We start from the raw sequence: 5123 nt of genomic DNA, 5'->3' as shown, positions 1-5123 counted from the left end.
GAGACATTGTATTCATTGTGTTGCTTATTTTATCCAGTTTTGCTCAACGCTTGCAAAAGTCCATGGCAGAAGCTTTCATTCTTGAAAACAAAAAGGGGGCAGTTGTGGAGGCCCGGGGGCCTCTCATTGCAACTGTAATACCTTAGGGCAAAGGGGACCAAGGTGAAAGAGAGAAACCCCTCTGAATGCAGGGCTCTCACCCATGGCCACTTGCAGGCTCTTGCAATCTGCAGCTTTTGTTGCCATCACCCACTTCAACTGCCATTTTTTCCTTATAGCTACTCTCCAGAGAATGTTCTTCCCTCTCTTCTCCCCTGCAGGCCCTGGCTTCGCCCCTTCTCCCCCCCATATAAAACCCTCAGTCCCCAGCCTCATTTTCTCTCTGGCCCTGGACCCTCTTCCTCGCAATGCACAGCGTTTGGAGTTCCACACAAAGACCCGTCTCTGGCCTCATTCATCAGCACTTGAAGCAAGTGTGCTCCGGCCTCTGGGAGTGCAGGTCGCTCACACGGGCTCACTGTGGACACGCCGCAATCACACAGTCATTGAGTGCAGCAGAGAAGCTGGCCTCTAAAAGAAGTCATGAATCCCACAGCCCACCCAACCCAATGCCTTGCATGTCTTTACATTTTCCTTCTTTGCTCATCTCTCATGTCACTTTCCCCATTTCCTCTCTCTGGGACCTTGGCTTCACTCTCTCCTGCCTGCAGCTTCAGCCACATGTGTGACCCTGCTGGAAGAGCCTGACCCACAGGGAAGTGGGAGAGGACTCTCCGCCAGGAACTGAAGTGACAGAACAAGGGGGAATGAGATGAAACTGCAAGAGCTGGAATCCATTCCATGACGGGAAGAAGTTCTTTCCTGTCAGGGTGCTTGTCCCTGACACTGGGACCAGTGCAGAGAGGCTGTGCATACCCCATGCCAAGGAGCATCCAAGGCCACCTTGGACAGGGGCCGCAGCAACCTGCTCTGCTGGGAAGTTGCTCAGCTTGGAACCAGATGATCTTTAGGGTCCCTTCCAAGCCAAACCATTCAAGGATTTCATCATTCTACCATGCCCATCTCCCAGTGTGGAGTGGCCCTGAAACTTCTGTGACATCACAGCTCCCACAGTGTTCCAGGTGGAACGTCCAGCACCTGGAAACCAGCAGAGCAGACACTCTGCCTGCTGCCAGCGCTCAGTTGTCGCTCGCTCTGCGCTCTGCCCGTCAGCGCTGAGCTGTTGCTGCCGCCTGGGATTTTCCTGACGCCTGCTCTGGAGCGCCAATCCCAGCAGGATGAGCACTGCTGCTCCAGTGGAGGTACAGTGCCATTCCAGGGAAGGGGCAGCCTGCTTGAGCAGGCTGCAGCCACGTGGCAATGGATGGTGTGGGACAGGAAGCCCACTGTGAGATTTTGCTGTCTCTTGCAGACTGCCAGAAATGGTAGAGTGGAAATGGAAGTGGACATGGTGCTGGATGGGGAAGAAAGGATGGAGGTAGACACAGAAGAGCCACTTGAGGAGATGGAAGTCGAAGAGGAGGACAATATCGAGCAGATGGAAGTGGACGAGGAGGATGAGGAGGAGCCCATGGTCCTTGGATGAAGATGGAGCCCCACAAGTAAGACGGACAGATGCTCCCCATGCCCTGCCCACAGACACAGTGGCTGCCCTGACGCCAGCCTGGGGCTGGGCTGGATGGCCCCGCTCAGGGACACGCTGCCCGCAGGGGGCCTGGATTGTGCTGCCACAAGCACCAGCCCTGGCCTGCCCTGCACTTGCCTGGGGCCACAGCAGCCCTGCCAGCCCTGTCCCAGCTCCTGGGGGCCAGCTCCCAGCCCAGCTGGGCCCAGTGCTGGCAGCAGAGGCCAGCTTTGCTTCTTCCTTTCTTCCAGGCCTGATGCAGATGATGGCCACAGATATGACGCCTCTGTAAATATGTTTGAAAAGTGAGAAGAATTCTGTAAATATGTTCGTCGCTTAGAAGTTCTCTGTAAATATGTTTTGAAGACTGTTAGTCCATAGGATCCCAGGAAATATGAAAGGTGTTCTGGAAATCCTAGAATTTGCCGATCTTCAGCAAATAAATACTGCTTCTTTAGAAAACCTCACTTCTCTTTCTCATTCCTTCGTGCCGGGGTCGGCTGCCAGTGGTCTCTGCCCCAGCACGGGAAAAGGTGGTTCTGGGCAGGCCGCGCTTTCAAAGAAGGAGTCTGGACTCTTGCTTTTTGGTCTTCAGTTGACTTTATTGTTCCTTATCTCCAAAGTTTTTCTGTCTGTCCAGCCGAGGTCTGATCAGCAAGACAGCCAAGGGCACTCTCCCCCGCCCACGGGGTGGTTGTCTCTTTTCTAGTGAAAACTACATAGTAGATATTTACCTTTAATTTCCAATACTTTTCGCCCTTGTTGGCAAGTGCACTTTCTCTATGAACCAATGCACACATGCCAACATCATCCTGAACATGGATGCCAAGAAGAAGAAAGAAGAAGGACAGGGCACGCCCAAATTCCTCCACCTTGGGACTCCCGACCCATGCACAGAATTCTAAATCCCCCCTGTACAACATAGAAAACCCCCCTGTACAGTGCATTATAATTTCGTCCTTCACCCTGTGATTCCTACTACTGTGCTACTTAAACTTTTGTGGCCTGTAGTTCTTCATATAAGGTTGGCAATTTGCTCCATGAATTAAGATCGAATTTCCAGGTGTCTTTGGCTTCCTGCCAGGGTCTCCGAGCCCCTGCCAGGGCTTTGAGACATCCAGGACATCCAGAGAGATGCTCTGGGTTCCGACACTTTTGGGCACAGGAAGCATTTGCACAGTTGGGATTTCCACTTGTTCCGGGATCCCGGGGCTGGAGCTCCCTGGGGCTGCTGCCACGGCCACCCCGCGGCTGGGGGTCCCTGTGCACAGGGGGTCCCACTGACACCACTGCTGCCGCTGGGCACTGCTGCTGCTCCTGGGCTGGGGCACAGCCGCGTCCCCAAGAGCTGAGCTGTCACCAGCACAGAGGGGGCTCTCGCTGCACTGGCCCCTGCAGCCATGCCACCAAAGCAAGGCAGGAAACTTTCAGCCACCCTTCCTGCTGCAGCCACAGCCACTCCTGGCTCCAGAGCCGCCATCAGGCCACAGGGATGCAAAATCCACCTTCCCACTCTCAAGGCCTTGACAGCCTTGGCAACTATGGCACCTGCATCTGGGCTGCTGCAGGGGCTGATGTTTAAGCCTTGCAGCCTCCAAGGGCTCCGGGCTCTACTTCTGGGCCTGCCCTGCACTGCCCTGGGCCCGCATTGCTCAAGAGACAAAAGCCAAGCCAGGGGATCCTCATCCTGCCCAAATTGCTGAATTGACTGCACTCGTTAGGACCTTCTCCGCTTTCAAAGAACCTATTCATTTGATCACTGATTCGGCAGATGTCTAAGGCCTAGTGCAGCGGGCCGAAAATTCCATTTTCAAAGACATTTCTAACCCCAACTAGAGCATTTGCTTTCCCCTTTCATTTCTCTTTTGTCCCACAGACAACACCCACACTATATCATGTACACAAGGTCTCATACCACCCTTCCTGCATTTATAGTAGGCAATGCTAGAGCAGATGCCCCAGCAATGGTTGTCCAAACCTCCCTATGGAATGTTTTTGACCAGGCTAGGATCCGCCACCGCTTCTACCATCCAAACATTCCTGCACCGCTCAGCATCTTTAAAATTACCCAAGATCAGGCAAGACCCATGGCAAACACCTGCCCAAATTGTCAGCAACATGCCTTTGCTTCTGTCACAGCTGGAGTCAACCTAAGAGGACTAAAGAGTCTCCAGATCGGGCAATCACGCATCACACACCAAGCCCCTTTTGGGAGACTAAAATACAACCCCGTCTGAATTGACACCGACAACGCTGCGTTTTTCGCCTTTGCCCATGCTGGTGAGAAATCAAAAGGTGCTATAAAACGTTCCTTTTTAGCTTTTTCCACCTTCCCTGTTCCACAGGAAATGAAAACTGATCATGGTCCTGCTTATACCTCCCACTGATTCCAACCATTTTCTGACCAGTGGGCTATAAAACATGTCACAGCCATACCACACTCTGCCACAGGACACTCCATAGTCCAGAGGGCCCACTCTTCCATCCAAAGGATCCTTGATCAACAGAGACAGGGAGTCCACATATTATCTCCCATTGAGACACTGGCCAAGGCCCTTGATGTGCTCAACTTTTTCAACACCTCATTTATGGAGCCAACTCCCCCAGTCATCAGGCGATTGGCATTTAATTTCACTGCAGCCCAGTGAAAAGAAAAGCCACCTGTGTTGATCAAAGACCCTGAATCTAAAAAAATTATGGGCCCTTTCCCATTCATTACTTGGGGGAGAGGATATGCTTGTGTCCCTACAGCAGCAGAGACATTGTATTCATTGTGTTGCTTATTTTATCCAGTTTTGCTCAACGCTTGCAAAAGTCCATGGCAGAAGCTTTCATTCTTGAAAACAAAAAGGGGGCACTTGTGGAGGCCCAGGGGCCTCTCATTGCAACTGTAATACCTTAGGGCAAAGGGGACCAAGGTGAAAGAGAGAAACCCCTCTGAATGCAGGGCTCTCACCCATGGCCACTTGCAGGCTCTTGCAATCTGCAGCTTTTGTTGCCATCACCCACTTCAACTGCCATTTTTTCCTTATAGCTACTCTCCAGAGAATGTTCTTCCCTCTCTTGTCGCCTGCAGGCCCTGGCTTCGCCCCTTCTCCCCCCCATATAAAACCCTCAGTCCCCAGCCTCATTTTCTCTCTGGCCCTGGACCCTCTTCCTCGCAATGCACAGCGTTTGGAGTTCCACACAAAGACCCGTCTCTGGCCTCGTTCATCAGCACTTGAAGCAAGTGTGCTCCGGCCTCTGGCAGTGCAGCTCGCTCACACGGGCTCACTGTGGACACGCCGCAATCACACAGTCATTGAGTGCAGCAGAGAAGCTGGCCTCTAAAAGAAGTCATGAATCCCGCAGCCCACCCAACCCAATGCCTTGCATGTCTTTACATTTTCCTTCTTTGCTCATCTCTCATGTCACTTTCCCCATTTCCTCTCTCTGGGACCTTGGCTTCAATCTCTCCTGCCTGCAGCTTCAGCCCCATGTGTGACCCTGCAGGATCAGC

General features: G+C 52.7%; 1 long non-coding RNA gene across 1 annotated transcript; it reads left to right on the top strand.

Moving 5' to 3' along the window:
* Window positions 1-1205: 1205 nt before the first annotated feature.
* LOC135279845 (uncharacterized) lies at window positions 1206-2086 on the top strand. Its single transcript, XR_010347020.1, has 3 exons — window positions 1206-1301; window positions 1412-1601; window positions 1876-2086. It is a non-coding gene; the product is annotated as an uncharacterized LOC135279845 (long non-coding RNA).
* The last annotated feature ends 3037 nt before the right edge of the window (window positions 2087-5123 follow it).

Source organism: Passer domesticus, chromosome 13 (genome assembly GCF_036417665.1).
Source record: "Passer domesticus isolate bPasDom1 chromosome 13, bPasDom1.hap1, whole genome shotgun sequence".
Lineage (NCBI taxonomy): Eukaryota > Metazoa > Chordata > Aves > Passeriformes > Passeridae > Passer > Passer domesticus.
Note: the sequence above shows the minus strand (reverse complement) of the source record. Positions and strands in the feature narration are given on the sequence as shown.